We start from the raw sequence: 11,911 nt of genomic DNA on the forward strand, positions 1-11,911 counted from the left end.
GAGGCATCAGATACTGAGAGGGGATTTTCATTATGATCCTCATGGACATATTGGTTGCTGGATAAGTTTCTTTAGCATAGCCTGGAAACAATGACCCTTTCTACAGGACAGTATCCTATTGCCTGATGTAAGTGCTAAATCAGTTGCTGATGGAATAGACACCTCTGTAGCCTGCAGCAGAGGATCATCACCTTGCACAACATTGGACTCATAGGGCATTTGTACATTCTGACTTGCAAAAATCTGTGGCAATTGCTATCGATTGAGAAATCTGATCCAAATGAAATGTATAGCCATAAGAAGTGGACCTGTTGACTTATCCTGCTGACCAGCTCCCCTTGGTCTTTGTGTGCCCCCGGGACAAGAGGTGCTCCACCATTAGGTGGGTGTTGTAGCATAGTGCCCTGTGCCAGCTCCCCTGCACTAGGTGAGAAGGTTGTGAAGGTTGAGGGCTTACAAAGTAGCAATGAGTTCCAAGTAATTGACATGGTGATTCTGGTGCTGAGTGAGCCACTGTTCATGCATTACGTACTGGTTTAGACGTGCACCACACCCACTGATTGAGGCATCCGTGACTGGACTGCCTTGCACTTAAGTTGGTAGCTGACGATAACTGTTGAGAGCAGAGTGCTTTCATCTGAACCAACACTTTCAACATACCCTCCGTTTCAAACCACTGGACTACCACACTTGAAGAGGGTGCATGTGTAACCCTGAATAGTGAACAACTAATGCAGGGTGCAGTCATTTCCAGAAGCACACAACAGTGCAAACTGTGAGCCTTAAAAAGAGGCAGCAGGTCCTGTAAAGTTGGGACTTTGCTCCTTGAGGTGTGCTTTGCCTACAGCCGTAATGGGGGTGGAGCAAAGGAAAGGTCTGATTTGAAAAGGCTGTAAATGGGATTTGGTGTTTTTTTTTTATAGTAAAGACAGTTGTGACGTGTGAGACACTGCAGCCTACTGCTGCTCTTCATCGTCCAATTTCTCTAGTAGGGGAAGAAAGGAATACCTTACTTGTACAAATGAGCAGCCCCACTGCCAGACACTTGCTGAACACCCTTGGTGCTATGGTGACCCTGAAGGTAAATTGTTTGAACATGTAGTGAAAACCACTTACCAAAGTTACTTCTAGAAGGTAGAGTGGATAGGAATGTGAAAAGAGGAATCCTTGATTTCAAGCGCATTCATGAAATCTTGTTGAATTAGTGGATTGACCTCATGCAGGGTTGTCATCTGGAAATATTCGGATATGCCTGGGAGGACTGACCGAGTAGGGGCCTGAGGGAGCCATCCTTCGTGGGAATTAGGAAGTACACCCTAGTTCCTTGGTGCTACAGGAATCTCCTTTCTATGGTGCCCTTTTCTAGAATGGTATGCACCTCTTCCTGGAGGAGGAGTTAATTGCTGAGCATATGTGACAGTGGTGGGATGTTGGGGTGCAGGGCAGGGGGCTGATTGTAGTTCAGGGCAAAAATTATGTTGGATTACTACTCGTATCCATTTGTTGATGTCCTGTCCCCCCAGCAATGGAGTAAATCACAATCTCCTCCACCAGGTGATGTGATTGTGTCACTGATTAGAGGAGAGGGCTCCCCTTGAAGGCACCTCCTTTGCCCTCCACTTAACAGGAGCCTACTGTACACCCTGGTGGCTTTGATGGTGATAACCGTGTTGCTGCCTTTGGTAAGAGTGCAGCTGCTCAGGTGAGGTGTTTTTCACCCACCTCCGGCTGTTTCTGAAAGGAGCCCCTGTATAGTGAAGCATGGAGGGCCCCTAGTGAATTTGTCCATCTCTGTACATTTCAATATCTTCAACCTGTAGCCCGAAAAAGTGCACTGCATCAAATGAAAGGTTGAGGAGATGGTATTTTACTTTTGGTTTAGACCCGGAGATAAGGTGCCAGATGTGGCACCAACGGTTGACAGTGTTGAAGTCCCTGAAAGCTGTGTTGGCACCATCCTACAAGGATACTTGACTTCACAAAGGGGCAATACTGGAATGGAATTGTGGGCATTCCATCACCGGTGACACTATCAATCGAGGGTGGGTCAGAAATGCTGCTGGGCCTTCAAGGGGGGCTAGGCCTTTGTTGTAATCTGTCTCGTAGTATGTCTCGAGGATCCTATGTGTTGCAGGCCTCGAGACAACATAATGGAATGTTTGATACGTGAGTTCGGCAGTGTTCTCTCCGCAGCAGTTACTTGCTGACCTTATGAGAGAGAGCACTGCGTCGGAGTTGTTCGTGAATAAAGCTGATTGCTTTATATTTTTATTGTTGTATGGAACATCATTACTTCAGCCTTCAACAGTTTGATGATGACTATGGACCTCGGGGTGTTAAAGTTTGCGCCTGTTGAGATGTAACCAAGCTCCAGGAAGCACCACAGAGTAGATAGACAGGAACACCAACCTGGCCCAATAAACAGGTGAGGAACACAGAAATCTGAGCACATTCTGTGCACATCTGAACCTGATGGCAGAAAAAAACACTAACATACAGTTGGTGTCCATTGGCAATATAAACCGAGAGGATGGCTCACAGCATATCCCGTAACTTGAGACTCCTTCGAAGAAAAACAACTTGCAAATGTCTGAGCCCAACACCAGATGACAAGAGTATGCTAAGTATGTGTCTACAGCCACACATGCTATGAGCACACAAACAAACATACATGAATATATACGTGTAAAACATTTAAAAATGACTATATACTAAACCTTGTCTATCCCAGAATCCAAAAGAACAAGCTACTTACTCTTTGGTAATGCATTATCTGGTAGATACAATATCTAGTTGCAGACATCTTACTGTTGAATTTTCCCCAGGCGTCAGACTGGATCCGGAAGATTTTTGTCAACTGTACCACTATCCAGACAGGTGGCGCCAATAGACTCCGCGTCCATCGTTTGCATTGTCTGCGCCAGAGAGGGAGTTGCGGTTCCTATATAGACTCTACCCGAGCTCGCTGACACCAGCTCTTTTCTTTCCCTGCGAGCAAGTGCTGATCAGAAAAGAACTACCCCTCGTTTAATTTTGACTGGCTTATTTTCCAACCTTTTGATGACCATTTTGGAGTATTCTACTCCTGGTGTGTCTAGGCTGTCCTCTAGAAAGACTGCCATCAAGCCCTGGTCATTCTCTCACTGGGCAATGTCCGTGACCGATACGCATTTCGGGTGCTTGGAGCGCAACCACGACACAAAGTCATGCTCAGAGTGTCAGGCCATGCATTCAAAGGTTTGAGGTAATGGTCCCTGAAGCTGATGGGGGCCCGACGCTTGACTCTGCGCAAGTCAAGACCTCGTCGAGATTGGCGGTGGTGGTGTGGAGAGGGTCCCTGGGTCGGTCACAGTCTCATCATTGTTGTTCCACTCCAAGTATTCAGAGTAGTTGGGTAAGTCGAGCCATGAGAAGTCGTCCAAGCATTCTTCAGCTTCTCTTTAGGCAGCTGATGAGACGAGGGATCATCAACATTGTAGGCCTCCCCCTATGGCACCTGCGCCAGGGCTGAGTCCGCGCCTCCCCAAGTTTCCAGGAGCTGGAACGACCCCCTGCCCAACTCAGAGTTTTACGCAGCCAAGCATCTCATTTTTGGACAGCATGACTCTGCTTGAGCACCTTCGGGCCCCACGGAGTCAGAAGGGACCTCTTCGGGTTCCATGCCAACGGCTTAGGACTCAAGCAGCACCTAAGGATCTTGTCTTGGTTCTGGACCGGTGTCAGTCGTACCACTCAGACCTTCCATTGTGATCCCTCTCGACACAGGTGATATAACAGGGAGCTTCCACCTTAGAACCCTCGCTCTCGTTTAATGAGGCCCTTCCAGACATCCTACAGGGTACCTGGTTCAAACCCTACACAGGGACTCCTGTGAACAAAACGATTGCCCGCTGCCACCACCCAAAGAGGATCCAAGTTTCTTGATTCAACACCCCAATCCTAAGAGCTTGGTGGCCCAAGCATATACCTCCCAGCTCCCCTTGATAAGAAATCCAAGATGTTGAACTCACCTGGGACCCTTAGTGATAGTGAACAGGTGTCAAGGTAGCAAAATCTCTCTAGGAATAAAAGAGGCGAGCAGCTGAAGCTTATCCAGGAGGAATGTAAAGCACTTGCAATACCACAATACTCAGACAGTAACTCACTCACAAGAAAATACCACACAAGTGGTGAAAAAGAAAAATAATTCTTCAGGGGACCCTGAGGAAACCAACAGACTAGAGGAAGGTTGGAGATGGCCCCTACCCGAGCATACCCAGAGACAGGAGTAACAACACCATGGGACCCGGATGCAAAGGGGAGAAAGGACTCTCTGAAATCACTGGATGCCTCCGATTGTCCAGCTGCAGTCACGACCCGTGGAACCCAGGGAAAGATTTCAGAAGTGGAGGACCTGAAAAGGAAAGGAAAAAAGTCCAGCACCTTTGGAGGTGCCTAGGTGGTGCAAGTGGCAATACCCACCCTCCTAGAGGTGAAGTTCCTGCAAATCGGTGGAGGAAGCTGTCGCACTGTGGAGTCCAGGAGCTGCAGAGGATCCCAGGAGTTCCCTACAAGCTGTCCCTTGGTAGTCGGATTGCAGGAGGGTCAGTGACCAGTCAGGTTACCAACAAGCACTGGCATATCAAGCAGGAGCTGAAGAGGTATCTGCAGCATTTTGGCAACCAGCAATGTCCAGAAGACTCTGATAGTAAGTCAGCCTCAACGTCTCCCTGACTAGGCCAGACCCACTGCAGCCCCTCCCTCCCCCCACCAAGGTGAACATACTCACACCTACTCCCTTGGTTGAAGTACTACCACCAGTGCCATTGCTAGGCACACTAGGAGAGGTTGTAGTACCTTTGGTGCTTTTCTTAGGGCAGTTGCTATCACCTGTGCAATGGCATTTTTCTCTACACATGAAGCCCCTCATACTACTGCACTACCATGTAACAAGCCTTCCAGAGCCTTAACTTAACAGTCCACAAAGTCTACCCAGTTTGTCTTGAGTGGACTCCGTCCAAGTTTCCCTGAACTTAATACTATACTCTTCAGTTGTGCGCTAAAACCCACTGTAGGAAAGCACCCTCTTTTTGGCATGGTTATTCCCACTTTCTACCTGCTGTCAGTGTGTTTTAACTGTGTTCACTGTCCTGCTAACCAGGACCCCAGTGACTGTGCTCTCTACCTCTAAATTTGGTTGCCTAGGACATTGCACTCCCCACAATAGGCATACTGGTGCCTCCATACAAGTCCCTTCTATAGGATACCTAGGAACCCAGGTTCCCTATGGACTGCAGCATGTATTCTGCCACCCATGGGAACTCATGCAAAATGTGTCTGCAGGCCTGCCATTGCTGCCTGCGTGAAAGGGTGCATGAAAAGGTCACTGCACCAGGTCACTGTAAGTCACCCCTATGGTAGGCCTTTGTAGCCCAGAGGGCAGGTACCTGTGTGTGAGGGCATTTCTGCATGAGCAGAGGTGCCCCTATGAACTGGAGCTCCATTACTCTGGACTTCGTAAGTTCGGGGAAGCCATTTTACCTGTGTACTGTGTCCAGCTACACAATGGTAATTCTGAACTTGGCATTTTTGGTATCAAACAAGTTGGAATCATACCCCGAAACGGTTTCCAGTATTGGCTGTATGATTCCAGGCACTCTAGGGGCTCCTTAGAGGGCTCCCTGCCTTGCTCCTACAACTCTTCTGGGCGGCCAGCGCTGCTAGCACCGCTTAGACAGGTTACTGCCCTCCTGCTGCTTGAGCAGCTCAGCCTGAGGAAGGCAGAGCAAAAGATTTCCTGTGGTAGAGGGGGTGAGGGGGTAGCACCCTGTGCCTTGGAAATAGGTGTGACATGGCTTGGGAGGGGTAGCCTTCCCAAGCCACTGGTATACTTTGAAGGGCACATTTGGCGCCCTCCTTGCATAAACCGGTTGGCACCAGTCCATGGGACCCCCCCCCCCCCCGGTCCTTGCACAGGCGTGAAACTAGACAATGGAAAGGGGAGTGACCACTTCCATGTCCATCACCACCCCAGAGGTGGTGCCCAGAGCTCCTCTAACTGGCCACTTGATTCTGCCATCTTGAATCAAAGATGTGCAAAGGCCCCTGGGAGTGGCCAGGTGACCAAACCCCCTTTTAGGGCTATTTAGAGTCTCCCTCTTGGGTGGGTCCTCCGATTCAACTTGGAAGATTCCAGCAGGACTCCTCTACATCATTTACTTCATCTTCTTGCCACTGGGACTGTAACTGGACCCTACAGAAATTGACAATCTACAGCTACAGAGACGACTTTACTCTGCAACATTGTTTATCCGGCTCCTTCTCTGCATTCTGAGGGCGATGGGTCTTCAGCCTGCACAAGAAGTAAGAAGTAATCTCCCTTCGAGTGAAGGAGTCACTCCCCTGCATCTGCAGGCACCAACTGCAACGATGACTGGCTGCATGGATCTGCTATCCTCCGGAGCTGCGTGGATCCTGCATCATAGGTGGTGGTCCTCTCTACCAGCTGTCCAACTTGGGAGACAGCAAGCCCATGCTTCTCCTTGCAGGACAGTACCCTGTGCACAGCGACTCTTGCAGCTACCAAGGCTTGTTTGTTCCTCCTCCAAAGGACCGTCAGGCTCAGTGTAGCCCCGGCCTCCAGCACTTCTTCCTGCATTGCAGTCTCCTGCCTGCTGCTCCAGCAACATGAGACTTCTTCAGATGTGTTGAGTAGGCCACACAGACTCCAGTACCTGCTGCCTGTGAGTCACTTGTGGGGGCTGCCTCCTCTTCTTGTGACTCATGTTGCTGAGAGTCACCCTGGACTCCCCTACTTGGGTCTACCTTGCTGGTCCTCTTCAGCCTTGCAAAACCTTTTCTGACACTTGCATTTGCCAAGGCCTGTTGGTGGTTTTCCAGCATCACTGACCGACTGCTTCACGACCTCCGACGTGGGACATCACCTGCATCACCTCTGGGACTCTTGTCCGGTGCTGCACTGCGGACCTTCATCCACTGTCAACCTGATCCTGTATACACACAGTAGGTGGGTAGTGGCTCCTGCCACAAACGGACACTCCTAGGACTGGACTTGGTCCCCTTCTTTTGCAGGTCATCTTCTGCCCGGATTCACCTTTGGGTTCTTCCAATTTTGGTCAGGCCTAGCACAATCCTTTTCCAAGGTTCCCCTGTTGGGCTGGGGGAAAACCAGGTACTTACCTCTTCTCTCCTGGTCCCTGGGAGGGGGTACCCTGGTACTTACCTTTTGGAGTTCCTAGTTCTTCCAGCTCCCTTCTCCTGATTCCACATCCTTGGGTGGAGGACTGCCTTTCACATTCCACTTTTTGTATATGGTTTGGGACTACCCCCCTTGTCCAACACCCCGTACCCGCCCACCGCTCTAACTGCTATTACTTTTACCAATACCTACTGCTTTCTATGCCATTTACTGATTCCTAATGTGGGTGTATATAATCGTATGTTTACCTACCTCCAGTTGGGGTACGGCCTGTATAGTATTTGTGTTACTACAGTATAGTATTTTTGTACACTGTGGAGTAACACTGTGGTTCTTTCATGTGTGTGTAAGTACTGTAGTGATATTGCATAAGCTTTCCATATCTCCTAGGTAAGTCTTGGCTGCTCATCCACAGCTACCCCTAGAGAGCCCTGGCTTCCTAGACAGTGCGTACACTTCACTAATAGGGGCTACCTGGTATAGGGTGATGACACCATAGGTGTTCACCACACAACAGGCCAGCTTCCTACACCTATCTATCAGAGCCTCTTTCAAGATCTAGAAGATATCTGCATCTTCCTCCTTAACAGTTAAGAGTTTGTTGTTGCCTTTGTCTGCAAAGGAAGACCACAGGATAGCTGCCCACTGCCTCTGAGGGACCTTCTTGACAGGCCCTCCCTAAAGCAGTGATCCACTTGTGAATGTCATCCCCAGACTTGTAAGGAGTTACTATCCTGCTGAGATTCCTAGAATCAAAGGTTTCTCTCCCCTGACTCTAAACTCTTATGCTGCCACCAAGGGATTCTAATCCCAGATTTATTCTTTCCCTTTCCATCTCCATCGCCTTTCTTTCTAGAGCCAGTTTCTGCTTTTTCAACTTGAGTTTGACCTTCACAAGTTTCAGCAAGCTGAATCCCCTTATCTAGGTATCCCTCATTTGAGCTACAGTGGATTGTGCCAACAGTAGATGCTGAGGCAAGGGAAGATAACAATGCACTCTTCCTGGATACCCTTTTTACTACATGTCTAAGTTTTTAATTGAACACTGGGAACTAAATTCTTTGTACCTAAGCCCCCCTATACCTAGACTCCTGAGTCTGGTCAGTGTTCTCCGCTAAAGAAGTGGTGTTAGAGTAATGCATGTGATGCACCAACCTACTTTAAATTCCGAAACTTTTAAATAGGCTTGGAGAAAGGCCTATGCTAAATCCCTGACTACCCAAGGAAAAGTTTAGAAGTTCCTGAAGTTACTAGTGTAGTGTGTAACCAATAGTTAGTAGTGATCCATCTTATGGAAAGGCATTGCTTTATCACTTGGTCAGCAGTGAAAGTGTCTTATCCCACCACTGCACCACCAATGTAAGAGGCTGGCTCAATTTATAGTATACAACTTTAGTGTGGCACCTTATACTGAGTTCAGGCAACCCTTACTGATAGCGAATAGGTGTCCAGATAGCAAATCTGAGGCACGCAGCTGAAGCTTATCGAGGAGGAATGTAAAGCACTTGCAATACCACAGTAGTCAGACAGTATCACACTCACAAGAAACTACCACACAAGTGTTGCAAAAATAAAGGATTCTTTACTACAGCACTAACTACTAGACTAGCATTGGTATAGCTCCCTTTAGAGATATCTACACACAATATAACGAATTAGCATAAAATATACAGAGCCTATTTGGGGGTTGGGGGGTTGGGGGGGGGGGTGGGGACAAACCATGTACTAAGTAAGTGAAATACAAAATATTGAACCCAACCAAGGTAACTGTGGCAGTTCGCTAGGGGCTGGGGGTAGATGAAAACACCAGAGCTAAGTATGGTAAGTGCCCCCAGCAACCAGGTGCAAGGTAGTTACCTATCCAGTAGTCCCACTGACTAACACAGGGATTAGTGGATGGAGTTTGTGTGATTCAGGACCCTTCCCAGTGGACCCAGAGGAAACTGGCATACAAGAGGAAAGTCGGAGAGTGCCCCCACCCGAGGATACCAAGAAGACAGGAATACCCATACCAGGGGACCCAAATACAGAGGGTAGAAGGGACACACGGAAGTCAGTGGATGCCTCCTACTGTCCAGCTGCTTTCACAACCCGTGGCCAGGCTGGTGGAACCCAGGGTCGGATTCCAGACGTGGAGGAACTGAAAAGGAAGTGGACGGAGTCCAGCACCCTTTGAGGTGCCCAGGTGGCAATGCCCACCGACACAGAGGTGAAGTTCCTGCAAGAAGGTGGTGGATGAAGTCCAGCTGTGGGGTCCAGGAGCTGGCGAAGATCCCAGGAGTTCCCTACAAGCTGTCCCTCAACAGTCGCCGGATTGCAGGAGGGTCAGTGTCCAGTCAGGTCACCAACAAGCTCTTGCAAATGCAAGCAGGTGCTGAAAAGGTATTTGCAGCGTTTTGGGGACCAGCAAGATCCAGGAGACTCCACCCAAGAGAGGGAGTCACGGCTGGCCCTTAGCACACACGAAGGCCAGCAGAAGTCATTGGAGCCCCCACGAGTGACCCACAGGGAGTCACAAGGAAGCCTCAGCAGCACAAAAAAACAGATTTACCATGTCGCAGGAGTTGCAGGACAGGGGCTGGTCTTCAAGTTGCAGAGTGCTGGAGGCCGAGGCTTCTTGGTGCCTGAAGATCTCCTGGAGGAAGAATCAACAAGCCTTGGCAAGTGCAACAGTCGCAATATACAGGGGTTCCAGACCAGTGGCCCAGAGTCTCCCAAGTTGGTTAGAGGACAAGTAGGACCCAGAGAAAGCCACAGACTCAACACATGTGAAGCAGAGCTTTTTGATGTACGTGGAACAGCAGACCCCCAACAGCTGGTCAATGTTGTCTTGAGGTGCCTGCGGATGCAGGGGGTTGACTCCATCACTCCAAGAGAGATTTGTTTGTGCTTCCAGGTGCAAACAGTCATTGTGACCCTAAAGGATGCACAGCTTTGGATGTTGCAGAGTTCTTGCAGGATCCTGAGAAACTATGTTGCACCGGGAGTCTTCCCACCAGAAGCAGACGTGTTTCGGTTCCAGAGGCTAGGAGCAGAAGAGGTCTCGCAGAGAGTTCCTTGGAGAGTCTTGCTTGACGAATTTGAGGACCCACTCATGGGGGAGCCCTTAAGTAACCCTAAAAGGTGGTTGGTCACTCTCTGAAGTGACCAACCTATCAGAGGGGTCAGGGACGTCATATACCACGCCTAATTAATCAGATGTTCCTGGGGACTTCTGTCCATCTTGTTTCCAAGACGGCAGAATCAAGTGCAACCTGTCAGAGCTCTGTGCACCACCCTATGGGAGGAGCTGTACAGGGGGTGGCTACTCCTCTGTCCTTTGTGCAGTTTCGCACCAGTGCAGGAACCAGGGGTTCCCTAACTGGTGCAAACCGGAATATGCAAGGAGGGCAGCAAATGTGCAGTTCAAAGCAGTCTGTGGTGCTCAGAGTCCACTTCACCCAAGTCCTTAGACCTCCAATACACAGGGGGAGGTGGTCAGACCTCTCCCTTGCAGAAAACCCTTTGTTCTGCATCTCCGGCCTGAGCAAAGCACACCAGCAGGAGGGCAGAACACTGTCTGGGGTCAGCAACAGCGTGGGTTGGCAGTAGGGCTGCACAGGGAGAATGGGGGATCCTCTAAGGAACCCTCAAAGTACATATCATCATGCAGCATTGGAATCGGTGTAGTTGCATGATTCCAACAGGTTTACTACCAAGCATGCTTAGGTTAGGAGAATTATGTAGTTGGGCCACTCGCGTTGAGCAGAGTCCAGTACATACATTAAGATGGCTTCCCCAAACTTACAGAGTCCAGGAAAGGGGGCCGGTGGTCTGTAGGGGCGCCCTGCTCATGCAAGGGTGCCCTCACACTTAAACATGCACCCTGCTCCTAGGCGGAAGGGCCTACGAGAAGGGTGACTTAAAGTGTCTAAGTACACTGACCAGGATTTAAGGCAAGCCTTCTAATCGGTAGTGAAGGGTTGCATGCACCTTATCACGCAGGCTGCAATGGCAAACCTGCAGGCACAGTTTGCATGGACCCCACGGATAGCACATTACATGCTGCATTCTTTGGGGGGGGGGGGGGGGGGCTGGTGTACCAATGCCCTTGATTCCCAAGTACCAAGTATCCAGGACTTGTAGGTGCAAGAGTATGCCTATTGTGGGTATAAACATTTTTCCAGTGACCAAATTTAGAGGAGAGAGCAGTCACTGGGGCCCTGATTATCAGGATCCCAGTGAACTACAGTCTAAACACACTGACATCAGGCAAAAAGTGGGGATAACTATGCTAAAAATATGGTGTTTTCCTACAAAAAGTTGGAAACATAGCTGAGGAGCTGGATTTGTGAACAACGAGTACTCAATGGAACTTTCCAGCATTGTAGAAGGACTGGCTTGTGAACAAAAATATCAATTCTGGTGATACAAACCACGGGAAATCGAAATAAGTGAACGATTGAAGTAAAATCAACTTCAGAAAAAGAGCAGAGCTTTGCCTGAGGACTTCAGAAACATGTGGTAGAAATAGAGGCTGTAGTAACCTTAAGAGGCAGAGGAGTGCTCCTAATATTCACCTTACTGACTGAAGATCAGGCAGTTTGAAAAGAGGTTAAAGTGCTGCAAAATAAAACACTGTAGTTTGTTGGTTATCCCCTTGTTTAATACAGTTTATTTCCTTATAAAATACTGGGGATCCCCAGCTTGACCATGACACATGTTTTCATACTG

General features: G+C 49.0%; 1 protein-coding gene across 17 annotated transcripts in view; it reads right to left on the reverse strand.

Annotated features, from left to right (window-relative positions):
* The window catches only part of UBR4 (ubiquitin protein ligase E3 component n-recognin 4), a 1,862,787-nt gene that overhangs the window by 1,605,809 nt on the left and 245,067 nt on the right, over positions 1 to 11,911 (reverse strand). The gene's annotated exons all lie outside the window — the stretch shown is intronic.

The sequence above is a fragment of the Pleurodeles waltl genome, chromosome 6 (assembly GCF_031143425.1).
Source record: "Pleurodeles waltl isolate 20211129_DDA chromosome 6, aPleWal1.hap1.20221129, whole genome shotgun sequence".
NCBI classification, from domain to species: Eukaryota; Metazoa; Chordata; class Amphibia; order Caudata; family Salamandridae; genus Pleurodeles; species Pleurodeles waltl.